This window comes from Antechinus flavipes, chromosome 2, assembly GCF_016432865.1.
Source record: "Antechinus flavipes isolate AdamAnt ecotype Samford, QLD, Australia chromosome 2, AdamAnt_v2, whole genome shotgun sequence".
Lineage (NCBI taxonomy): Eukaryota > Metazoa > Chordata > Mammalia > Dasyuromorphia > Dasyuridae > Antechinus > Antechinus flavipes.
In genome coordinates this window covers 322,467,695-322,494,693 of record NC_067399.1, presented here as the reverse complement: position 1 = coordinate 322,494,693, position 26,999 = coordinate 322,467,695, and the positions used below count along the sequence as shown (strand labels likewise).

At 33.1% G+C, this 26,999-nt stretch overlaps 1 protein-coding gene across 6 annotated transcripts in view; it reads left to right on the top strand.

Moving 5' to 3' along the window:
• The window catches only part of SIPA1L1 (signal induced proliferation associated 1 like 1), a 290,775-nt gene that overhangs the window by 116,242 nt on the left and 147,534 nt on the right, over nucleotides 1–26,999 (top strand). For 5 of the 6 annotated variants that reach the window (XM_051977676.1, XM_051977674.1, XM_051977679.1 and 2 more), the window contains exon 3: nucleotides 12,237–12,290. The exons of the other annotated variant lie outside the window; for it this stretch is intronic. The gene's annotated coding sequence lies outside the window, so the exon portion shown is untranslated. The remainder of the gene's footprint in view (nucleotides 1–12,236; nucleotides 12,291–26,999) is intronic. 6 annotated transcript variants of the gene reach the window in all.

The following is a 26,999-nucleotide window of genomic DNA, read 5'->3' as shown; positions in this document are numbered from 1 at the left end:
TACTAATGTTTTATTTAAGATTTTTGTGACAACATTATTATAATTTTAATATAATTTTCTTTCTCTATTTTAGCTCTTTCTGATTGTTTGTCAGTACCATATCTGTGTCATAAAAGGAATTTGGTAGGACTCCTTTAACTATTATTCCAAATACTTTATATAGTATTGGAATTGTTTCTTAAAAGTTTGGTAGAATTCATTTATAAATCCATCTAATCCTAGTGATTTTTTCTTAGGGAGTTCTTTGATGGCTTGTTCAATTTCTTTTTCTAAAATGGGGCTCTCTTTCTGAAATATATTATTCTCTTAAATCTAGGCAGTTTATATTTTTGTAAATATTCATTTCACTTAGATTGTCAGATTTATTGGCATATGATTGGGTTTTTAAATTTTTTTTTTTTTTGCTAAGACAATTAGGGTTACGAGACTTGCCTAGGGTCACACTAAGAAATATTAAGTGTCTGAGAACAGATTTGAACTCAGGTCTTCCTGACTTCAGGGCTGGTGCTCTATCCACTGGGCTACCTGCCCATGGGCTTTTAATTATTAATTAAACTTCTTCATTGGTAGTAAGTTTATTCTTTTCATTTTTGATACTGGTAACTTGGTTTTCTTCCAACCAAATTAGCTAAAAACATCTATTTTTCATAGTTTTTTTTTTTTATATTAGTTCAATACTTCTCTTCTGATTGTATTAATTGAAAAGTTTTAGAATGAAAAGAGGTGGGGATTCTAGATGGTTTGGCAGAAGTGAATTGAGACATTGCTGGGGACATGGAAGAAGTGAATGGGAATGGCAACAGGGAAGGAAGTATGTTCTTCATCAGTTTTTTTATCCCTGAGATGGGGAAAGTAAAGGAAAGGATGGCAAATGTGAACTCTGAAAGGGTGTACTTGAGAACAAGACAGAGGGGTATTTGTAATTAAGTACCTGCTCAGTGAGATGGTGGTTCTCTAAGCCCATACTTGATGTAATGTAATGATGCAGTCAGTCTATACTTAGGGTAATGTGGTGATATGATGTTCTACAGCTGCACATGCCCAGTGTGGTGCGGTCATGTAGTCCTGTTGGGGTATTTAAGGGAGTCCCAGAAACAGAGGGCTCAGCCACAGAAAACTTCAGGCTCCAGACTCCATCTTGGACCAGCCATGTGGCTGCTCTTCTGCCTCCTTCCTTTCACTCCCCCACTAAGCCCAAAGCCTTGGCCAGGCCCACCAGAGAGCTAGCCAGGACATTACACATGTGTATACTAATAATTGGGGAATGAGTTCAAGAAGAGTATTTATGGATAGGGAAGTTCAAGTCAAGTGATTACAAGGTTCGTTGTTCCTGGAATATTCTAATCTGTGAACTCACAAATCTGGACTTGCATTCCAAAATGTGCTTTAAGTTTCTGAGACCTTCAGAATATTCCCTAGCCCACCAAGAAATGTGAAATGTTAGAGGAAGATGGATAATATGTTAACCCAGTGGGACTTGTGAAGATTATGGCATTTTCTATCATTCCTGAACAAGTCAGAACCTTCTAGAAAGGAGCCTGTAATCTCCATATATCCCCTTGGGTTCATCTCATTTAGGAGTTGGGAGATTGGAAGGTTTTGGGGAAGAGGGGTTAGCTTGATGTATATTCATACCTTGGCAGTGAGCATTTATTTATATTTCATGCTGACAAGGGACTTTCATAAAGTGTAAGTTACTCATTTATCTGACCTTGTGAATGAGTTCCTTGAGTGAGTTCATATGTTTTTCATAGTGGCTATTTTAGGTGATAAAGTGGATAGAGTAATGAATTTGGAGAAATTCCTGATTTCAAATTTAGCCTCAAAATCTTTAACTAGTTACATGATCCATCCTGGGTAAGTTACCTTATCTTTGTCTCAGTTTCTTCATCTGTTAAATGGGAATAATTTCCTACATCTCAGTTGTTGGAAGTATAAAAAAATTCTGTATATATACTTTACAAATCTTGCTAGCTGTTGTTGTTTTTACTTTTATTAGTGATTATTCCAGTTAATTGAAATTTATCCACTTTACATCCCTCACTAAAAAACCCAAACACAGCTTTTAACTTTTTGTTGGTAATCTTTCCAACTTGTATCATTTTCTTTAAGTTTTGAATCCCACATTGTTTCCAGTTTCTTTAAACAATGTATCTTAACACAGTTTAACTTTGAAGTTATTATGAATTACACAATTACAATTTGTGCTAAAATATTGTGATCTCATAATTTATTGAAAGCATGTTCAGTAACCTCAGATTGGTGTGTTTTTTAAAATTCTTTCACTTGCTTATTATTATTTACCTCCTTCATTGATTTTCAGTGTCATCTCTTCCTTTATAGAGTTGAGTGAATCTTCTTTCAGATATTCCTTTCTTTCCTTTTGATTTGCTGCTTGTTTATTGTATAAACTAAGAAGGTTAAATGTTTTATGTGTAAAATTAAGAACAAGTTAACTTAAAGAACAAGAATAAGTTAAGAACAGATAGGCTTGAGTTATAGTTGTAAAGAGGTTGAGTTTTAATTCTTTGATTCATTGAAGTTTATTTTAGCTGCTCACAAGTGTTTATTGACTTTTTTCTAAACTCAGTTGTATTTGGCATATTTCCCCTGGATAAATGAGATGTTAGTTCATTTAGTTCATTATGCAGTAATTCTGGTGATCAGACAGACTTCTAAAATCTTGGTAAATTGTTTAAATGGAGAGCATTTAGATATTATTTAAAAGTCACTTATTTGGGAAGTTGTGGTGATGCAGTGGATAACAGTAACTGACCCTGGAGTCATTAGGTTCTGAGTTCAAATTCACCTTCAAACACTTATTAGTTGTGTGAACTTGGGCAAACCACTTAATCTGATTGTTTCTCCCACCCCCCAGATAAATAAGTCAATTATGTGTCTACCTTAACTGTAGTACAGTTGTTGTTCTAGATCCTCTGTAGAATAGTGATAAACAAAAATTATTCCAAAATTCACTCTTTGATCCTCTTCTGGACAAGTTTTGAAGATTGGTGATTTTTACTATGCAAAGTCATTATCACTATTAATTTGCTGGTATCATCTCTTTAGCATTTTAAAAAAAATTCTGGACTGGAAAGAAGTCAAAGGGAGTATTATTCTAATTAGGGAGATAATATGAGCTTTTGCATCATACTTTATAGCATCTTAAAATATTATTTCTCTCATAGTGTTTTTGCCCAGAGTAGCCACTGGCTACTGAGTGTCAGCAGACAGATTAAAATGGTGCAAGTTCAGGATGTTCAGAAATGCTTGACATGGAAAATTAGCTTGTTTCCTAGTGATTGTGACAATGCAGCATTTGTCATCAGGAAGAACAGGAATGTTGGTCATACTAATTTAAGAAGGTTGTCTCTCTCTGATCAAACTGTCAGTTAAACGTTTCAATTAGTAAGTTGAGCCTGTTTATCCTAAGAAGTTATATTAGTGAAAAGAACTCTCTGCTGGCCTAATTTCAAAATTCCACAAAGGGTATAACTATTTAGAATTCAAGACAAATGCTTAGTTATTACTGTATAGAAGGTGGCAAATACTGCAGTCTGATTTATTCAGTGTGTATTTAAGTAGAGATGTGGAGAAATCGTGAAACAAAATGATGGCTTTATAAATTTGATGAGTGTTAGGCTGATAAAATATATTTGTGCTTATGATAATGAAAATTAAGGTTCAAGCTCAACTTTTTTGTGGGTCTGTCTTAAGGTAGCTCTCTTTCCTATGTTAATTTGTATAGTTTCATCTTCCAGAACAAGAGATAATGCCTCACATCAGTTAAAGATAAAATAAAACCTCACCATGGCTTACAAAATGACAGTTTTTAAAAAATCTTGTGTTAGCAAGCAAACAAAATGACTCAGAGCTGAATAAGCAGAAATGGCACTTGTTTCTCTAAGTAAATTGCCATCTGGTTACAAATTTCAAATATTTCCACCCCCTACCTCCAATCCATTTGTTATATACATTATACATATGTGTGTGTATATATATATATATACATACATATATATATATATATAAAATATAAAATATAGCTCAAAATATGTATGTGAGGTGTGTGTGAGGGCACTGGTGTGCATTGTTTAAATATGATAAAAGGAGAATACTTTTTCATTTTGCTTGTCAAATTTTAATGTAGCTTCTAAAAATAATTGAAAAGACAATAGTAATCCTTTCATTATAAGTGGTTATTTCCAGTTTGCTTGAGGTTCTTGCAGAAAATGCTTGATTAAATGCTTCCTTGATTGTTTTAAAACCTGGTTATATAAAAATCACACTGACCCGGAAGTGCTTTTGTGAATTTGGCAGTATTTTTCATCAGGTTCCTATACAACCTAGATTTGTAGTGAATATATGAATTTTCAGTGACTATTATATATCTGTAAACATATACATATATAGTATTCTAAAAAAGATGCTGGTTTCCCAAGTCCCAGAGAGGTTGTAATGCATTTTGAGGCCGAAAGTATGTTGGGTCAAGTTGTAAAGGGCTTTAAAAGCTAAATATAGAAGTTTTCCTAGAGCCAGGAAGAATCCTAGAGTTTATTGAGTAGGGAAGTACTATGGTAAGATATGTTTAAAGACTTTCACTTTGGCAGCTGTGTGGTAGATGGAATGGAGGGGGAAGACAGTTGAGATCTATTTTAGAGCTTTTTGTTATAGTTTACATGAGAGATGGTAAGGACCTGGATATCACTGTGAGTAATGAGAGTAATGAAAGTAATGTGAGTAATGTGAGTAATTGAAATTGAGAAAAGTTGTGAATGTGGAAGCAGCACGATTTATCAACTAATTGTATATGTGGGGTGAGAAAGACTTGAGGATTACATACCAAGGTTGGGAACTTAGGGGATCAGACTTGGTTCTTTTTTTTCTGAAATAGAGAAATTTAGGAAAAGGCTTTTAAAGAAAGATACTCTCTGGGAAGAATGCATACTTGTACATGTATGTGCGTGTCCACACAGATACATAGACATGGCTTCTACATAGATTTAAAAAATATATGTATTTTCAGTTTCAGATTTTCTTTTCTTCACCGCCAAATACTGAAAAGGCAAGAAATTTAATACTTATTATACATAACTGTCATGCAAAATATACTTCTACACTAGCTGTACCATTTGGGGAGGGGACACTAGAAAAATAAAAGAAATATTTTCAACTTGCACTCAGATTTCATGAGTTCTTTCTCTGGAGGTGAAGAGCATTTTTCATTATAAGTCCTTCGGAATTGTCAGCGATCTTTGCATTGATTGGAATACCTAAGGTTTTCATTGTTGATTATTGTTGCAATAATGATTTACTCTGTAGATTATTTTTTTACCTCTGCTTATTTCATCTTGCGTCAGCTCATAATATTTTCAGGTTTTTCTACACAAACCCCTTTATTTCTTAGAGCATAATAATTTTCCATCACATTCGTATATTGTAACTTATTCAGCCAATTGGTGTATATGCCCTCAGTTTCCAATTCTTTGACACAAAAAAGAGTTAGTATAACTATGTATGTATGTATGAGTTTTCTTTCTTTTTCTTTGATCACAGTGGGGTATTCATCTGCATAGTATTAAAACTGTATAAACTGATAAGACTTCATCCTGACCCTCTCTAAGTGACCTTGTGAGACACAGTTTGGCATCCGATAGGAATAATTGGTTTGAAAAGAATACTGAGAAGTCCTGGCAGTCAGGTAGGAAAGCAAGGAGAAAGAAGTGTCTTATATAGCAAAGACGGAGAGGATGATCAATAATTAGAGGTTATGATCAATAGAGAGGTTAAAAATCATGGGTACTGAGAAAACATCTTGATATTTAGCAATTAAGACTGTGGTAGCTTTCAAAAGAGAAATTTCAGTTTAGATAATCTTGAAAGCTACATATTGCATACAGGTGAGGAATGAATGAGAGAAGATGAAGGTAGACATAATGAGTTTACACAGTATTTTGTAGTAGTTTGAGAAAGGAAAAGAATGATATAATAAAAACTTAAGGAGATGATAAAGTGCAATGAAGAATTTTTTAAGGATGAGGAGATTTGGACAATGAGGAATCTCAAAGATTGCAAGGAAATCATTGATAAATGAAGAATTTAAACATTAGAGGCAAGAACCAATAGTGCTGACATTCTGATTGACAATTGTGGTGGTGGTGGTGTTGGTGGTGGTGGTAGTGGTGGGGTTTGGAATATTATATAAGGTAGGCCTTGCCGAGCAGAAGCTATCTTATTAAGAACTGGGGAAAAGGAAGAGAAAATGGGAGATGTCAACAGACTTTGACATGAAGATCACAGTTGATAATAGGAGTTTACAGTTTTAAGTAAGGTGAAGAGTTGGAGGCTTGAAGATAAAACTTAAATTTGAAATTTAATAGTGCTTATAATAAAATGAACTTGAAAATTGATTCTTTTTGTTTATTTGCTATATATGTTTAGGGATAAAGGTAATGTTCCCCAAGTGTATGCAGAATGACATAATGCTTTTAAATTCCTCTTTATTTCCTTTCAGGAACTTTTTATGACTTAATAAGTCTCATAATAGAAATGGTACTTTTTGAGTATTTAAATTATACTTTGAGAAATGAGAAATAGTCATCTTCTGTTGACATATTCTGTCTCTTATCTCTCTCTCTTTATTTGCAATTGGGGTTAAGTGATTTGCCCAGGATCACACAGCTAGAAAGTGTTAATTGATCAGATTTGAACTCTGGTCCTCTTGATTTCAGGGCTCGTACTCTACTCCATTGTGCCACCTAGTTGCCCTTCTGTTAATTCTAACTATAGTTAGCTAAATTTTTAACAGATAAAATTATTTTTAAAGATAATATTTATCTAGTTTTTGTCACATGTTTGTATCATGTTAAGTACTTTAAAGTTTTTGGAGAACAGGAATTACTTCATTTTTTTAAAATGTTAAGTGTTTCTTTGAACAGTTTAAATCCTGTCATCTAATATCTTTTTTGTGATGATAGGCATTTAAACTCCCAGTTTCCTTATGAGGGATTTGGACTGGATGGCCTCTAAAATTCATTTCAGTATTATATCTATGCTCTTTTTGTGAGAAAGAAGTCCACTGGACTTGGGACTTACATAATTGTGGAATTCTCCCCAATTGAATGTGAATCTTCACCCCCTCATTACATCATTGCTCCTCCCTTGACATTCACCTTATTTGGATATAGTTCAGTTAAGTCCTTCACCTGATTGCCTAATGGCTGCATACTATCCTATCTGAAAAGTCTAATTGCCCTGACATGAGTCTATCTCCTCTGATCACATTCCATTTGTCTTCTCCCATCCTCCATAGTCTAAATCTCCACCCTTGATTATATTTTCTTTTTTAAATTTTTATTTCCTTCTTCTGTGTCCTAGCATCCATTTCTTAGGTTTCAACTTTACTAATTTGTTTCATTTCTCTATATATCTCTAATTTAATTTTCATAACTGGAAATTAAACCTCCATCCAATTCTCATGTTATCGCCCACTTTTCCAAGTCAATCCCTGATTATATCAGTCTTAAATTTTCAGTGGAATTCAAATCAGATAAACGTTCATCCCAGGCCTATCAAACATTTTAAAGTTTCTCTCTTAGACAAATTTTTAAATTTTTTGTGTGATATGTGGTGATATATGGTGATGTGACCTGGAACCACATGTTGTAGCATTCTAGATCCACCTGGGAATTTTTGGAAAAATTCTAATAAATCACTATATTGACAAATTCATTACAGTTAGTTTATTCCCTCAATTGACCCAATAATTTCCATTTTTAGGAAGTAAAATATTTCCCAAACATTTATTTTTTGCGGGGAGAAGGGATTAAGAGACTTATGTTTTACACTCTGAAAATCAATTGAGATTTTGAGATATAGGGACTCTCAACAAAGACCTAAAAGAAAAAGTGAATTTCATCAGTTAAAAAAACAAAGAACAAAAAACAAAAATACTACCCTTTTCAGTCTTTGTTACTTTAAACATTATATTATCTTGTTTTTGTTAAGGATGGTATCTTCAGAGTAACAGTAGTAAAAAGCTTCTTAAAAAATTTTTTTTTTTTTGAAACCTGATCTTCTAACTATTCTAGAATTATTAATTACTCCAACTTTGTTTCCTTTTGAAGTTCCTTTGTTTATTTTTTGAAGATTATTTAGACCTTTTGTAACAACAGTTTACAAGTTCTTATTTTATTTTTTCAAACATTTGGTCCTTACTGTGACTTTTGTCATTTCATTAATTGCTGCAGTAAGTTTCCCATATTTCCTTGGAGTAATAATCCATTCTTTAGCAGTTCAACATTTAAAACATAACAAGAGAGGAAAGAAATGTCTCTGAGGCATGAAATCCAGCACATAACAATTGCTACCTCTTTATCTTTTTCAGATTTATAACCAGGTATTTTAAAGTTAGATTTTGTTAGAAGTCCTAGTGGAATAGCACTATGGGAAGAAATATTAAGAAAGTTGGGATCCCAACAAAAGAACTCTGGGAAATGCGTGTGAACCACTACATAGCATTTCCAATCCCTCCGTCTGCATTTTTGATTTCCTTCACAGGTTAATTGTACATTATTTCAAAGTCCGATTCTTCTTGTGCAACAATAACTGTATGGACATGTGTGTGTGTGTGTGTGTGTGTGTGTGTATATATATATATATATACATATATATATATATATGTGTGTGTGTGTGTGTGTGTGTGTGTATATATATATATATATAGTATTTAACACATACTTTAACATATTTAACATGTATTGGTCTACCTGCCATCTGGGGGAAGGGGTTGGGGGAAGGAGGGAAAAAAATTGGAACAAAAGGTTTTGCAATTGTCAATGCTGAAAAATTACCCCTGCATATAACTTGTTAATAAAAAGCTATTAAAAAAAAGTTGGGATTTTTCAGAACATGCACACATACCCACCAACCCACATTCTTCTATACCCAGGCTTTAAAGCCTCTCTCCTTACTTTGAAATCTTTTTTATTTTTCTCCCTCTAGTCTCCTCATTATCCAGGGATCAGGTATTAAATGTTTCTTACGTAATTCTCTTCAGGTTTTTCTTTTTCTTTCTCTCCTTCCCTCCACTCTTCCCCTCCTCCTACTCTCTTCCTATTCCTCCCTCCCTCACTTTCCCCTCCTCTCTTCCTCTTTCCCCCATTCACACGTATATTTTTTTTTCTTCTCCCCTTAATTAATCCTAACAAAAAATTGTATGTAGAGCTTGCACGGCAAATAGCTTAGGCCAAAAATAATAAAGGAATTTTTCTCTCCCTGCTAAATTAGTCCCTATCATTGTCATAGCCTTTACCTTTTTTCCTTGAATGCTCTCATTTTATGTAGACGTCTAACAAACATCTTAACATTTGATATTGAAATAGATGTGTTCATTAAAAAAAAAGATGAAATTAGGGATATTATTAACATTATATTTAGAAACCAAAAATTCATTTCGACTCCATTAATTTCTCTAACAAAACAATGACAAAAACAAAATACATACATAATAAATACTTCTTAAATGAAGTTTTGTTTTGATGGTAGATTCAGAGATCTTGCAAGTTTTGTTCTTTTTTGTTGTTGTTTTCTAGTAAATTTATTTATTTTTATACATATTACTTTATGAATCATGTTGGGACAGAAAAATCAGAGCAAATGGGAGAAACCATGGGACAGCTAAGAGAACAGAAAAAAGAAGTGAACATAGCATATGTTGGTTTACATTCAGTCTCCTTAGTTCTTTTTATGGATGCAGATGATATTTTCTATACAAATTTTATTTGTATTGCGTTGGATCACTGAACCACTGAGAAGAACCAAGTCTTTTATAGTTGGTCATTGCGCATTCTGGATCTGCTTATTTCACTTAGCATCAGTTCATTTAAATCTTTTCAGGCCTTTCTAAAACCAGCTTGTTCATCATTTTTTTTAATAGAACAATGTTCTTTTATTTTACCACAATTTGTTCAGCCGTTCTCCAAATGATGGGCATCTATTCATTTTCCTATTCTTAGCTACCAAAAGAGGGCTCAAACATTTTTGCACGTGTGGATCCCTTTCCCTCCTTTAAGTCTCTTTGAGATACAGATCCTGTAGAGAAACTGTTGGATCAAAGAAGACGTACAGTTTGATGGTCATTTGGGCATAGTTTCATATTGCTCTCCAGAATGGTTCACAACTCCACCAATAGTTTTTACATGTTAATTCAGAATTGTCTCAGGGAGATTGAATGGACGATTGTGGTGCCTCCCATCATTTCCCCAAAGTCTTAGTATAGTTTTTAAGCTATTAAAGCCTTGGACACCTTATATTGAATATGCTTGTTTTTTAAAAAAAGTCAAAATGTAATTTTCTTTATAGAGGAGATTTATTCAGTGATATTCTAACCTGCATTTTTAAGGTATTGTTACTTTTCAGGATATGCGTATGGTAAATGATAAAATATGGGTGTTTTTAAAAAAAAAATTCTCTATTCTCCCACCTGCTGTTTTCAGCACACTGTGCGTGCATATAGTCTATTTCCTTTAGTCCTATAATACAACATTAAAGATTATGTCTCAGCAACTGTTATCACTGGATTCAGCCCTTAAGTTTTAAACATAGTCTTTGTAAATAATTTGTAGATCTGGTGTCTGTAGATGAGATTGGTAACTGCATTACAAGTTTATCAGATCTATTGAAAAAAAGCACTATGCATATATTGCATATATAATTTGGACAACCATATAATTGAATCTGTGGACTAGCAAGCCTTTTAATAGTAGGTTTTTATTATAGTGGCTGGGGTGGGGAGGTGGAGTGGGGTTGGAGAGGAGGAATGGAATGGGATAGCAAGTTTTGTAGTTCTAGTCTGAATATCGTTGTTACCTTTAACATATTTTTTAAAAAGGGTCCACTAAATCATCTGCACAAATTTTGACAATATTCTGTGTCAGAACCTCGCTTTTCCCTTTTCTGTGATTCTCGACATGTTCTTTGTTTAAAAAAACAAAAAATAAAACCTTGAATTTCAACTTTTTCATATATTAAAAAAAAACTGCTCAAATTCTTTGTTCAAAATTTTTAGTATTCAATAAATTGTTGAGACCACATAGTGTAGATTCTGGTTGACTGAAGAAATCATACCAGAGGATGTGCAAGTGATGGATTCCTTCACAATTTCTCCATCTTTGACTTTTAATTATTATAGTGACTCCTGTGCATTTCCAGTTACATCCAATTGAATAACATTAGAACAGATTTCAAATGAATTGTCAGGTTTCTCAGCTCAAAGTTTATTATTAAAGTTTGATTTCTGTGCTCATTGTAAGAAACAAAGAAATTTGTTTCTCTTTAATATTGCTTAAATATGTTATTCATAGTTTATTTTTTTAATGCATTTTCGTATCTAGAGCTTATGCCTTTTTGTTTCTTTTTTAATGTTCCTTTCTTTATATCCTGGATTCCTTATTTTAACAACAATCAGTTCTTCATACATTCTGGCCTTTTCTTTCTCTCTATTAATGTCTGGGAAAGAGTCCAACATTTCTACTTTGCAATGATTTTCCATACTGTTATTACTGGAATTACTGGAAATATTAACACATCAGTATTTCTCAGTCTTGCTTTCTTTTCAAGATTTGGTGTATTGTGGTATTCTTTGTTCTGTTGTCTGGAAGAAAGCAGAATTTTGGGGGTTTTTTCCACTTTTGGTTGAGGAAAATAGTTCCTTAAAGGATTCCAGATTTCTTAACACTACTGTTTATTTATTGGCTTAGCATTTTTCCACTATACTTAATTTTGAGAACAAATAGATGCTTTTGGGAGGGGGTTGGCCTCATGATAGTTCCTCAGACCCCCAATTTAAAGATATTAACAATTTAGAACAAGACAAATGAGCTCCAATATCCAAATGCTTAATGTGCTACTTTATAAGCAGCTGAAATAAGTCTCTTTAGAGAATTGCTTAAGAATTTTCTCCCTCTTGGTTTAAATTTCTACCAACACCAATTTTATATTCTTATATTAAAAATTGAATTAAAAGCAATCTTTAAAAAAAAAGCATAATAATTAGAAAATATAGATTCCCATTTAACTACTATGAACCTTTTCTGTTTCCAAATTTCTTCAAGTACTTTTGCTTTTGAAGGTTTGAAACTTTTAGAAGGAAATTCTGTCTAATTATGTGGTTTATGTTCGGATTATTAAGTATTGTAATGACAATTCTTACATATCTTGTTTTGGATTTTTTCCAGATTATCTTCTGATTGTAGTTTAGAGTTGAATGACCATCATGCCATGAGAGCATAGTAAGTACTGAATTTTAATCTTATTTCCTTAAGTCAATTTGCAATGAGATGCATTCTTATTTAATTTAATGTTCAAAGATTTCTTGTTCAGTGCACTTAAAAAAGAAGAGATGTAAAACCTTTTTTAATTTCATTTTTTCTTAATTTTTTTTAATCTGGAAAAGGATCAGTTTGGTTATTTGCTGTTGAAGGCAGCATTTTCATGACTGATATACTATAGTGGAGATTAATTTCACTGTCTATTAAATGGTGGATTATTCAGGCTTGTTCTTGGTAAATACTAATCTCCATTTTATTTTTAGCAAACCATCAGTTTTTCCCTGGGGAATGTGGGAGTAATTATCGAAGCTTAGCAAAGTACTATTATTAAATCAAGTTGTCACAGCAGGTGTGGGATGGTATCCCCTTCAGTTTTAATAGCAACTAGTGGTTTTATATTTGAATATGTGAAAATAAAATACAAGTCGAGTATTTTTTTTTCCTTTTTAAGGAAAGTTTTACCTTTAAGTTGACCCATTTTTAATCTTGACTCTAAACAATGTTCTCTTTAAAGTAGTTGCTTTGGCTAGTAGTAATTTTGCTAATAGTAAGCTGATATTAAGACTTATAGGATATCACATTTCTGAAAACTTTGCTCAAAGTCATAAAAAAATTTTATATGATTTATTCTTAAGTTTTCTATGTCAAAAGCTAATAAGTCATTAACTTTCCTGGAAATCTGGAATAAAATGTCTGATTTTTTAAGAGGACATTGAGTTTGAAATTGGTTAAAAATCTTTCTTTTTGGTCTTTTTTTTCATCTCTTCTTATTGCTAAATGACTAAAGTTTCTATTTTTCATATCATCATGTATTTTGTGTATCAGTCTGTGAGATGTGTAAAGGGGATGTTACAAGGTAATGAAAAAAATGAAAGGTGTTAGAAATAATGTCTCTGCAGTATTATATATTAACAATTCTTATCAGATGGCTCTATTTAGTGTGCATGGTTGACCAGACTTGGGAAGTGGGTTGCTCTTGCCAGGGACTCTCCAAAGTTCATTCTCTGTCTACTGTGTGGCTGTTTGACATCATCCTCAGGGATCTTCATTTGCAAATAATGCTTACATTTCCTTTTATCATCAGTGTTTTCATCTTGCATGCATTCTCTTTGTCTCTATCTCTTTGTCTCTCTGTCTTTGTCTCTTTGTCTCCTTCTCTCTGTGTGTCTCTCTCTCCCTCTTTCTTTCATCCCCCTCTTTCTCTCCTCCTCTCTCTGCACCTCCTTCTCTTCTTCCCCCTTTCCCCTCTCTTCCCCCCAATCTGTATGTCTGTCTCTCAGCCTTTCCTCAGCTCTAAGGCTGTGAAAATAAAAATGGAACAAAATGGCAGTTTAAAAGGAGTAAAGAAGTAAATATATAAGATATTTGAGATGAGGTAATTCCTGTGTTGAGTGTTTTAATTTAGCCCTTTGATTTCTTAGTGGTTGTCAGAAATGGTACTACAGTTCTTACTATCTTATAAGAAGCAAACAAATATTTGTTGGTTAGGAGATATATACCTCTCCAGAATATTGTTTCTAGGAGAGACAAGAGAGACAGATTTTATATATATAATCTTTCTGCTAAGATAACCTAGCTAAGTTATGTGTACTTACTGTCCCATCACCTCTTGAGCATGGTACAAACAAGCTGCTGATGTGCATTTATGGAGGTAATTTCCATACCTTGAATGTCCACCAATGGAACAATAGAATGATTATTTTCGCCTCTGCAAACTCCCTTCCTTAATAATTTGGAGAACTTTCAGCAATGGATAGATAATATTTACTATATGGCTTCTTTGAAATTATGGATATCTCGAACTCTTATAGCAAGAGGAATTGATTAGTCCATGGTTGAATTATGTGGTTTAAGTGCTGATATTATTTGTTATTGATTAAAAATGTTAGTGCAACAGATATTTGATTGTTTGATGTTCTTCTGTGTTCTGATGGATAGACTTACCACTCCTTAACTCAATAAATTAAAAACATTTTTGTATCTTTTTTTTTTTTTTTGTATGTGTGTCATAGAATATGGAAGAGACAATTGTTTACTATCATACAGGAAGTTCCAAAATCAACTTTCATACATTCACATAAAACATAAATTTCACTTCCTGTTCAAAGGAAAGAAAATCCTTATGTTGCAATTGAGTTTTGAAAAAGGTGGTATATAGAAGAGAAAGTATAGGTTTTTCTTCAAAGCTTGTCATAATATACTGGGATAAAGGCTTTTATATGCCTTTTATTTTGTATTTCTAACTGAGTTTCCTAGCTGAATGTTATGATGTAAAACCTTGCACATTATGCTTGGAATAACTCCCAAGTGTCCTTTGAGGAGAAGAGTAGAAGTAGGAGACAGCTTGTCATAGTGGATAGAGAGTTGACCTCAGAATTAGTCATGACCATTCAGTGATCTAGGCAAGTATTTACTAATCTTTGTTGCTAGATCCAACAGGAAGGAACTCTCTACTTAAAATTTGACTCTCCTCTTGATGAAAAAACCAAATGATCTTTGTAATTAGTAGGTAATAGTTATTAAATGAAACAAGTTGAGCACACTCATTTATTCTTCAGGCTAATTCATGAACTTAATCTTTCTTGCTAGTATTGAATGCAATTTCATTTGTTAACCTTAACAGAGACAACAAGGAGTATAACAGTGATTAAATGACATCTTTTATATACTTCCTTCCTTCTATACCTTCCCATTCCCTTTCTCCCCACTCTCCACCTCCCCCCCCCTCCACCTCACCTCCTCCCCGGCCAAAAAAAAAAAATCATATTATAATGAATAGGTAGTGCTCTTTTCAGAGTGAGGAAGCTTGGTGTTTAAATTCCACTCTGACACTGTCTTTGTGACTCTGGGTCACTCAAATAATTTCTCGGTCCCCTAGCAAATCCAGTAAGACTCTTGAGACTATGTATTTTAGGCAAGGTCATGACCTGCATTGGAAAAAGTTTCCTCATCTCACAAGTTTTCTAAATTAATGAAATCCCAGCTATTAGTCCTTTGTCCCTCTCTCTGTTGGTGGGGGAAAAATTATCATTTTTTTCAATAGAAGTTGCTTTTGAAAGTTGAATGATTAAAAAAAGTCAATAAATTGACATCACTCTAGTTTTGTTTTCATGGAATGACCTTTTTTTTTTTTCCTTCCCCCTTACAAGGACAGAGGGACTTGGTATATGTTTGGTTATTTTGTTATCCTCAAAATGAAGTAGAGCACATCATGGGAGATTGGAAATTCACTTAACCTTGTGGGTCAGCCCATCTTTCAAATGTATAATTAGGTATTGTTTTCTGTATTCTTGCTGACTTGAAAGTGCTGGCTTATTCAACATTTAGCCAAGGTAAATGATATAAATCAAAACTCTGGAATGGTGCTATGTGGACCTCTTCTACTTATTTCCTATTCTGACTGGGGGTATTGAGAAAGTATTAATTTTTTTTTTTTAATTTAGTAGTCTTAGAGAAAAGAGTAAAGAGAAGATTCTTTTCTCTAAGACTACTAAACTTAAAAAATATTTACAAAAAAATTTAAACAATAATGTTTAAAATCATTACATTTCTTTGTATCTCTAGATAAAAATAAATCAGGTGAATAGTATGATTAGGCCATTATTTCCCCATGGTGTTTCAGAAAAAATGTGGTATACTATATAAAAGACTGGTTTAGAGGCAGGAAGAAAGGGGTTCAGGTCATGACTGATATACTTGAATTACCATGAATAAATAACTTTTCAGTGACCTAGGTTATTCTGCAAATAAACATTAGAGATGAGCTATCACTCTGCATTATTAGAGAGAGTTTCTATCCCACTCCAAGGAAATCACAGGCATAGATGCCTACACTTTACCTACCCCACCATATGGTGGTTTTGTTGCTCTTGGCAAAGTGTCCACCAGATAACTAATAATGAGTTGTTCTGGACACAACTGGGTTGCTCAGAAAGGTAGGCATAGGGTATTATAAAGATGATAATCAACATCTTAGAATTTTTTGTTTTGCTGGTATAATCTTTGTATCCTCAGGAATACTTTAAACCTAGGACTTAAACCCCAAATGAGGTCAGAAGAGTCTGAATACACACCTTTTCACATTTATAATGAGACATAAGAGGAATGAAAATCAAAACAATATTGAGATTTCACTCCAAACCATTCAACAATGAATTAATGAATTCACCTATCTGTTCATCCATTCATTCTTATTTGTTCATTCATTCATTCATTCATGTATTTATTTAACGTGGGAATTAATGGAAATTTATAGAGTCAATTTAAGTGTATTCCCATAAAAGTCATAGAAAATTGAAACTTATGGGCAATGTTTAGAGGAATTCATGGTTTTGATTGTTTTTCTTTTTAAAATACAGTTTTTCTTCCAATATTTCTCAATTACACCTAAAATTTTTTTTAACATGCTGTAGAGTTCCAAATTCTATACCTCTTTTCTATTCCTCCTCTCCTTGAAAAGGCAGACAATGTGACATCAATTATACAGGTTAAGTGATTAAAAATATTTCCATATTAACCATGATGCAAAAGAAAACACACAATGCTTCATTCTGTATTCAAAGTTCATCTGTCCTCTCTCTGAAGATGAATAGCATCTTTCATCATGAATTTTTTTTTTTTGATAAGGTAGTTAATTTTCATAACTGATTGTCTTTACAATATAGCTGTTACTTTGTACAACTTCACCAACAAGGCATTAATGTCCCAGTTTTTCCACATCCCCTCCAGCATTTACCATTTTTTTCTGTTATATTAGCTAATCTGATAGGTGAACTTGTTTTCATAGTTGTTTTAAATTTGCATTTCTTTAATCTTTAACATGATCTAGAACATTTTTTCAAATGACTGTTGTAATATCTCCTGAAAACAGCCTTTAGTGATCATTTATCATTATTGGGGAATGACTCTTAATTTTATAAATTTGCCTCAGTTCCCTGTATATTTAAGACAGGAGGCCTTTATTGGGAAAATGTCTATAAAAATTTCCCCCTTGTTTCCTGTTTTCTTTTTAATTTTAGGTGCATAATTTTGTGTAGAAGATTTTTAATTTAATATAATAAAAAAGTTTTATTTTCCATGATTCTCTCTATATCTTTTGTTCATAAACTCTTTTGTTACTATATATAGATCTGATAGGTACATTTTTCCTTTATGACATCACTCTTTTTTTCTAAATCACTTATTCATTTTGACCATATCTTGGTATATATGGTATGTGATAATGATCTATAGTTTCTTCCAGACTGCTTTTTAGTTTTCTTGGCAATTTTTGTCAAATGATTAGTTTTTACCCAAAAAGCTGGGCTCTTTGGATTTATCAAACATTATTACTGTGTATTTTGTACTTTTTTTTTTTTTTTTTTGAATAGGTAAAAGAGGCCATTCTTTGTTTGCTTCAATTCTTACATAACCTTAATCACTGAATGGGCATTGCCTTAGTTAACCTGAGGCCTGTTAAAGATTTTAGATTTAAAAACACCAAGTTTCCCACTGTTCATCTCCAGTTGTTCTGATTTCTGGATCCAAATGATTCTGGGGAAGAGAGTGAGGCTGTTGACATGGCACAGCCCACCTTAAATTAAATCCAACACATTTGAATGTCATGGCATTGTCTCCCTGATGTCATGATCCTCTTTGAGAAAGAAAAACAAACAATAAGTTAATGTACCTGATCTGTTTCACTGATTTGCCACTTTTATTTCATAGTCAGTACCAGATTGCTGTGGTACTGCCACTTGATATTTTTTATGGATGGACAATAATCCAGCCTCAAATGAATAGAAGGACGATGGGCTGGATTTCTTTTCAGAAATTTTGCAATACTTATTTTCAAATAAAATTTTATTTTTATCTTTTGTTTTAACATTGTTTAAAATTTCCTCTGTTGTCTTTTATCCTCTAACCTCAGACATCTCTTATAACATGTCATCACTTTAAAAGAAGATTTAAAAAAAAAAATTGTGTCACATTTTGTTTATTCATTCCCCTTAGATGAGCATTTTTTTTAAAGTGCTGCCATAGATATATTGGGGTGTTTTAGCAGTGAACTAAGTAAAAGGCAAGTAATGGAATCTTTAGGCCAAAATCTAGGAGCACTTTAATTATTTTATTTTCGTAATACCAGATTATTTCATAATGGTTATGCTGATTTGTAACTGAGTCAGTACTATAGTTGTATTCCTTTCTTATTACCCTTCTATATTAATTTTTACTTAATTTCACTTCTTTGCTTTTTTGTTGAATTTGATTTGAAAACTTAGGGCTCTTTTTATTTTTCATTATTAGAGAATTGGAACATTCATATGGGTTAATAGTTTGACTTTTTTCTTTTTCATATCCTTTGACTTTTAGTGTTATGTAGGCGTATTTGGGGATTGGGGTGGCAATCAGGCTTAAGTGATTAGCCCAGGGTCATTCAGTTAGTAAGTGTTTGAGGCAGGTTTGAATTTAGGTCTTCCTGACTCCAGGGCTGGTGTTCTAGCTTATTTGTATTCTATTAGTTTTTTATGTATCTGACATATCAAGTTCTTGTCTGAGAAATTTTTTTTTTTTTTTTTTTTTTTTGGCTGAGGCAATTGAGGTTAAGTGACTTGCCCCAGTCACACAGCCAGGAAGTGTTAAGTATCTGAGGCCAAACTTGAACTCAGGTCCTCTTGACTTCAGAGCTGGTGCTCTAGCCACTGCACCATCTAGGAGAAATTTCTCCTAGAAAAACACTTTTTTTTTCAATTGAGATCCTGTTTCAGGCTTATCTAGATGTGAACATACACTTATTATTATGAATAGCCTTCATAGCTTCAGGAAAACTGTAGAAGGAGCACATACATATGTGTACATATCATATATATATATATATATTATATATATATATATATATATATATATTATATATATATATATATATATTTAAACAAGGTTTTCTTAGAGGCTCAAAAAAACTTAATATTGCCACAGCCTTGCTAGTTTTCATCATGACAGATGACAGTTAATGAGATAACGAATTTACAACTTGGCCAATTCAAAGAAGGGGAATCCTACCTCCTTACCCTTGCCCAGGTGATAGGTCTGGAATATGTGTTAAGGCATACATATCAGTTTCAAATTTTTTTCACTTTATTGATTAGCTTTCCTGATTTTTTTTTTCCCCTCCTTCATCTTTTTTTGAAATTGTTTTATTACAAAAGATGAATGGCTCTTTGGAAATGGATGCCAAGAGAAAACCTAGGAAGCATGGTAGAAGCATTAAAAATCAATTTGTTTTAGGGAGGTAAAGAATGTTTCCAAATATGTGAAACTTTTTAAAATAAAAAGTTAAAAAAAAAAGAAAACTGGGAAAGCAAGGAGAATGAGAGGAAAGTAGAGAAAACTGTTCATCATATGCTTTGTATGTTTTTGTTTTTGATGGTAACATTTTTGGTTAGTGATGATACATTTCATCCACTTGGTCAATGATGGGTCCCTAAGATTTCTTGTCATAAAGCCATTGTGGTTGGAATAAGCAGAATGAATGATGAATGCTTTGTCCCATATGCCTTCTTCCAAGTAAAGAGTTGTTAAAATTGTTTGAAGAAAGTCTGCCTTTTCTGGTGTACCACAGTTTTTGAGTAGTTAGTATAATCTTTTTTTAGTATGAAAGTATATTCGAAGCATAATCCATGAAGGGATCTAGGCTTAACTTTTTTTTTTTTTTTATTTAACATTTTTATTTTCCCCAGTTACATGTAAAACATTTTTTATTTGTTTTTAAAACTTTGAATTCCAAATTCTCTCCCTTTCTTCTCACATCCCCTTAACTCTTGAGAAGGCACTTGTGAAAAGATGCAAAACATTTTGATAAAAGTTATGTTGTGTAAAAAACATAGATTTTTCCCCTCTTCTCCCCAGAAAAAAACACCCAACAACTTCTCAAGAAAAATGAAATTAGAAAAAATATATGTTTCAATCTGTATTTAGCTATAATCAGTTTTTGGAAAAATGGATGATATTTTTCATTGTAAGTCCTTCAGAGTAGTCTTGGATAATTGTATTGCTGATGATAGCAGTCATTCACAGCTTATCATCCCACAACATTGCTTTTACTTTTTACACAATACATTTCACTTTGCCTGAGCTCTTAAAGGATTTGAATGAGGGACCACAAGCCCTCTTCTGCTCTGGTACTGTGAGGAGGGTTCTTGCTTCACTGTGGCTGTAAGTTCTAGTGTGCTAATAGAACAAAGTCTTTCCTCAGTGCTAGTAAAAGAGACATTCTTCTGACTAGTTCTTTTCCCCATTTGTGGGCTACTGGCCTCTGTTGCACCTTTGGTTTGCTGGTTTCCTAAGGTCTTCTGACCCTAGTGAGATAAATCTTTCTTGCTCACCTTCCAAGTCATCTTTTTATCGAAGAGATCCACTTCCATCAGAATATATCCTCATATAGTATCCTTGAAGTATATAATGATCTCCTGGTTCTGCTCATTTTATTCAGCATCAATTCATATAAGTCTCGCCAGTCCTCTCTGTATTCATCCTGTTGGTCATTTCTTACAGAATAATAATATTCCATAACGTTCATATACCACAATTTGCTCAACCATTCTCCAATTGATGGGTATCCCTTCATTTTCCACTTTCTAGCCACTACAAACAGGGCTGCCACAAACATTTTGGCACATACAGGTCCCTTTCCCTTCTTTAGTATCTCTTTGGGGTATAAGCCCAAGAGTAACACTGCAGGATCAAAGGGTATGCACAGTTTGATAACTTTTTGTGCATAGTTCCAAATTGCTCTCCAGAAGGGCTGGATGTGTTCACAATTCCACCAACAATGTATCAGTGTCCCTGTTTTCCCACATCCCCTCCAACATTCCACGTTATCTTTCCCTGTCATTCTAGCCAATCTGACAAGTGTGTAATGATATCTCAGAGTTGTCTTAATTTGCATTTCTCTGATTAATAATGATTTGGAGCATATTTTCATATGGCTACAAATAGTTTTAATTTCTTTGAGAATTGTCTGTTCATATCCTTTGACCATTTATCAATTGGAGAATGGCTTGATTTCTTATAAATTAGAGTCAAGAGAATTGAAGTTATTGTGAAAGTAGAATTGACAAGGCTATTTTATGTCTTTCTTGGAAGCTGAAAGTTTGATAGTCCTCTCATTTGATGAATTAAGAATAGATGTTATTTCTCTCAACCAAAAAAACCTAGTTTAATTGTTAGAAAAATCTAATTTTTAGTAATTGCAACTTATATTAAATTAGCTTTCCTGCACAGCATACAATATAACGTCAGTAAATGAAATATAGTTATCTCATATTTGGGAACTGGCCAAACAAATGTCTGCATTTCCCTGACTGTTCATTACAATTGCTTTCTTACATTTCATAATCAACCTGTTCAGACAGTAATGGGGAACATTAAAACTATGTCAGGGAGAGTTGACATTTCTTGTAGTCAGCCTATAGCTTACATGAGCAAATCTTTCAGAATTATTTCAGAATTGTAATCACTAGCTGTCAGCATCATATTCCTTTGAGGTGAAGAGAATGACTGATTATTATGTATACAATAAAGGTAATTTTGAGACAATTCTCAGCATGTTCCCCCTTCCCCTCAGCTTTCAACATATGATTGAACAGCATGTTATAATAAGAAAATTAGGCCTAGAGGTTAAATGACTTGCCTAAGATCACACAGTTAATAACTGTTACTTTATTGATGAGTAGCTAATAATTGTCATATTTCTATGTGGCAAATAAATTTTCTTAGGAGTCATTACTAAAAATTATTGCCAATCATACTTGTGTATAATAAAGTATATGAGTATTTAAAACATCTGACCCTTATTTTCATTGAAATCTGTAAAAATAAAGACTCTTAGTAGGTTTTGGGTACTATCCCTCAGTTCAGGGTTTAGCTTCTTATGCCAAGGCATATGATGAAAAATGGCCAGAGTTCTTTACTCTTCTCAAGATGAGACAGGTGTGTTTTGTCATATCTTCTTTGGTCTAAGCTGTGATCAGTTTCATGTTTAACATCCTTTCTATTATAGATAGTATGTATTTTCTTGGTTCCACCCCCTTCACTTTGCAAGCATTAATGTAATTTTTTTAGTGTTGCTTAGTAATCTTCATTGTTTTTATGGCATAATAATAGTCTGTTACATTTTTCCTGTTTTCTAATAGATGGGCAGCTCTTTTGTTTCTAGTTCTTTGCTACTGTATAAGGATTGCATAAAATATTTTAATTTTATATCCATTTTTAGAAGTAACTACCCAAGTGGACTTTCATTAGTTTATGAAAAAAAAAACAAGGTATTTTCATTCGTAGGAAATAACTGTGTCCTTGCAATCAAGCTCTTTATAATTTGAACTATCTATGCTGACAAAATATTTTGATCATTCAGAAGGTATATATGTTCCCTTACTAGTAATTTATCCCTTTTTCACTGAATATATATAGTCAATAATGTTTTCATTTTTGTTTATTATATCCCCAGTACCGAGAATATGATCAGTGCTTCATAAATGTTTGTTGGATTACAGTGGATTGGATTTGAAAAATATACAAATGCATGCTTATGTATATGTATTATGTATATTGAGAGAGAGAGAATGAGAGAAGATAATTATTAAATATTTATTGTGTGTCTTCCATGGCAGCTAGGTAAAGTGATGAATAGTTAGAAAGACCTGAGTTCAAGTAAATTCAGAAACATACCAGCTCTGTGACAACTTCTATGAGTCTCAGTTTCCTCATCTCTAAAATTGGGATAGTAATAGCATCTACTTCACAGGATTTTTGTAAAGATCATATTAGATACTATACATAAAATGATTTGAAAATCATAAAAAGCTCTGTGAATATTAGCAATTGATGATCTTGGCTCTTTCAGGATTATTAATCAAGAAATATGATGAAACTTGACTAAAAATGGGCTCATTTGTGATGACATCTTTTGAGGAACTCAAATGAGAATTAGAATTAAGAAGTAAACACAAAACAGCAATATTTTTAACTAGACCATCTGGTATTTGTTTAAAAAACTAAATGGATCATTAAGACCTTACTAGACTGCAGAGAATCAGAAATAGTTGAATTTGAGTGTTCAATAAACCGAAAACTAAAGATTAATTTTGAAAGAACTCCCCACCTGATTTTAAAAAAAAGGAAGTCAGTGTGTCAGAAGTTATCTTCAGTTCAACGCTTTATATCATATTCTGCAAGTCATTTTAAATGGATATGTTTTCATATTAAAGATCATGCCACATACATACACACACACACACACACACACACACACAATCATAATGGAAGAGAAACAGATCAGATACATTTACAGCTATGAGTAAAAGATTTCTTAACCAAGTGATAGAGGCAATTATGATGAAAGACATTATGAAAGATAAATAACTTTGACATGATATGGAACAAATAGTCTTCACAAAACAATTGCAAACTATGCAAATCAATATGAAAGAATGCCCCAAATCATTAATAATAAGAGAAATTAAAATTTAATCAAAGCCTTTACCTTATATCTTTTTTATCTCACCCTTTGGCAAAGATGAGAAAAGACGAAATAGTGAATGTTTGAGGAAACTCTGGGAAGCTAGAAATACTAAAAAGGAGATAAAAGAAAGATCTGAGACCCCCCACAAATATTATATGTGCCCTAAGACTTTTATGTATGAAAAAGAAATATAAAGTTTTTCTAAACTCGGATATGTTCACTTTCAAACCTTTACCTGTTCTTATATGTAAGGGTTAAAAAGCCTCTGGTAACAAGGATTGAGGCTCAAGGCATGTGGGGAATACCTGAGGGATGAGAGGTTCTGAGGCGCAGGCGAGTCCTACGTGGAGGTTGAGCATAGCCCCAGGAGGCGGTATCTGACCCCAGGTACCACTTCTTTCTTCTTAGCGCTCTCAAAGCCTAGCAGGCCTCCCTCCTTCTTCTCGGGCCAATCTGGTTATGACCCACTCGTCTTGGTTCCTAGAGAACCTTCCCCTTCCCTTGGATCCTCAAGGGGGTATAAATATGTGCTATCTAAGAATAAAGTTTTCTTTCGCTTCACCCCTACCTCCTCTCCTGGTGGTCTGTCTCTATGGCATCCGGGTTGGTGCCCAAAGACGGGTAAGTGTGGCCTAGCCGTGCCGTTGACGAACGTGCATTAAAAGTAGATCAAAGAGGAGCTACCAGGTTAGAATAGTCCATAGGGGGCGTAATATTATATATCATTCTAGTAAATTTGATTATTGGGTTAACCAACCATGGGTTTTCAGGGAACTTATTTAAGATTTTTGAACAGGACTTGGTATAAAGAAAATGTTGATATTCTGGATAGTTTGGAGGCAAGGGAGGATTAAGCCAAGTCTAGTGTTATAATCTAGTGGTAAGCTGGTTATATGGTTCTCCAGTAGGAATGAGAAAAGGGATGAATGAATGCAAGAACATTTCCAATTACAAATGAATGGGACCTAAAAGCTAAGTAAATATGAGAGTGAAAGACAATGACCTAGAATCAAGTAGTATCATTTCTTTCTCCCCTTTTAATATATTTAGGAAATACTGCCCAAATCATAGTATCGTGCAGTATGTGGAAATGAGTAAGGTGTAAAAGAACTGGAAAGATAGGGGATCAGGTAACAGGATTGTTTTCTCACTTGTTATTTTTTAAAATAGTCTTTTTTTTTTTTTTTTTTTGCATTACATTCATATCATTTGCGTAAGCCTGCTAGCTGTCAGGCATTGTACTAGGCATAGAAATTAACACAAAGAAATTAAGAAATTAATTCCTGTTCCTAAAAGTATAACTCCTTTCTCTGGGTAGAAGCATCATCTTCTTTGTTAGTGCGGAGGAATATTACTTTTTGTAGGCTAGGAATAGTTAGATGGCACAGAAAAGAGAATGCCAGGCGGGGAAACAAAATGGCTCAGCTTCCTGAGTTCAGATCTCACATCAAAAACTAGCTGGGGTGCGAATCACTTAACTTTGCCTCACTTTCCTCATTTGCCAAATGAACCAAAGAAAGAAATGGCAAACCATTCCAAAGTCTTTGCCAAGAAAATCCCAAATGAGATCATGAAAACTCAGATATGATTGTGTGTGCTATATAATCAAGGATTTTCTGTTTTTGAATCTACAAAAAACTTATTAAATTAAAAGGGAAAAACTGAATGAGGTAAAATGCCACTAAATTGAGAGCATGACCAGTTCCTACCATGGAATCTGTAATTTGTTTAGAGGATAAAGAAATGGAAGGTTGAGTTTGACTGATTTTATTGTTTTTGTTGCTCTTCAAAACATAATCAGTGTATCTCATTTTTCATTGGTGGTAATTTTTGCTGATTGTAATGTAGGTCCCACAGCTGATTAGCATGCAACATCTAAATCTTATCTTTAGTTTTGGAAAAATGCTAATTTTCTAACTTGTCCAAGTTGAATTTGGGGAGAAGTTAATCTGTAGAAACTAAAATGCTTTGTGCTATAGGAAATTCAAGAAATGGAAATTTGTTTGTAACTATAATGCATAATTTATATTAATTAAAAGATGAATTTCTATTTGACAATTCATTTTCATACTTCATTATCACAAAAAAGCTTCCATCTTTATTATTTTTTAAAATATTTTGTCATGTTGGGAAACACTAAGAACATAAATTGAAAAAGTAGTTGACATGGGATAAAAATGAATATTTCCCTAGATTTAGAATCATATGTCACAGACATCATTGCTTTTAGTTCAAGTATTAATTGCCTGTAACCTAGACTATTAAAGCAATGTTCATATTGATCTTTTGGTTAAACTTTCACTTCATTTCTTCACTTGATTTTTCTTAAGGGTGGATCTGATCTTTTTTTTAATTTTTTTTTATTATAGCTTCTTATTGAGAGAACATATGCATGTGTAATTTTTCAACATTGACCCTTGCAAACACTTCTGTTCCAACTTTTCCCTTTCTTCCCTCCACCCCCTCCCCTAGACGGCAAGTAGTCCCATATATGTTAAACACAATATATGTGTACATATTTATACAGTTTTCTTGTTGCACAAGAAAAATCATATTTAGAAAGGTAAAAATAATCTGGGAAGAAAAACAAAAATGCAAGCAAAGAATGACAGAGTGTAAATGCTATGGTGTGGTCCACACTCATTTCCCAGTGTTCTTTCGCTGGGTGTAGCTAGTTCTGTTCATCACTGATCAATTGGAACTGAGATGCATCTGAACTTGACAAACACTTGTCAATATTTCCCTTTTGTCTCTTGGATGAAATAGAAATCTTTCCCTTTTCTTTGGCTTTTAGAGCTAAAGTATCATTATCAAATTTTCCCAAGATATCCTAAGCATATCTGATCATTTTCCTGTATTCCTGCCTTTGTGTTTATATACTGAGCATCTTCTAAGTTTAGATTGTGCTCTTTTTTTCACATGTGCCTCCTGTTTTTTGTCTTTGTAACCCTGAGCCATTTAATCTCTCTCTACCTCAACTTCCTCATCTACTAAAAGAAAATAATAAATATAGCATCTATCTCATTTGTTAAGATCAAATAAGATGGCATTTAAAATGTTTTGTAACCTTAAGAGCTATTTAAGTGTTAGTTGTTATTAGGATTCATTATTCTATTTTGATATAACTCAAGTATTACCTTTTTCCATGAAGCCTTGCCCTATCTCTGCCATTA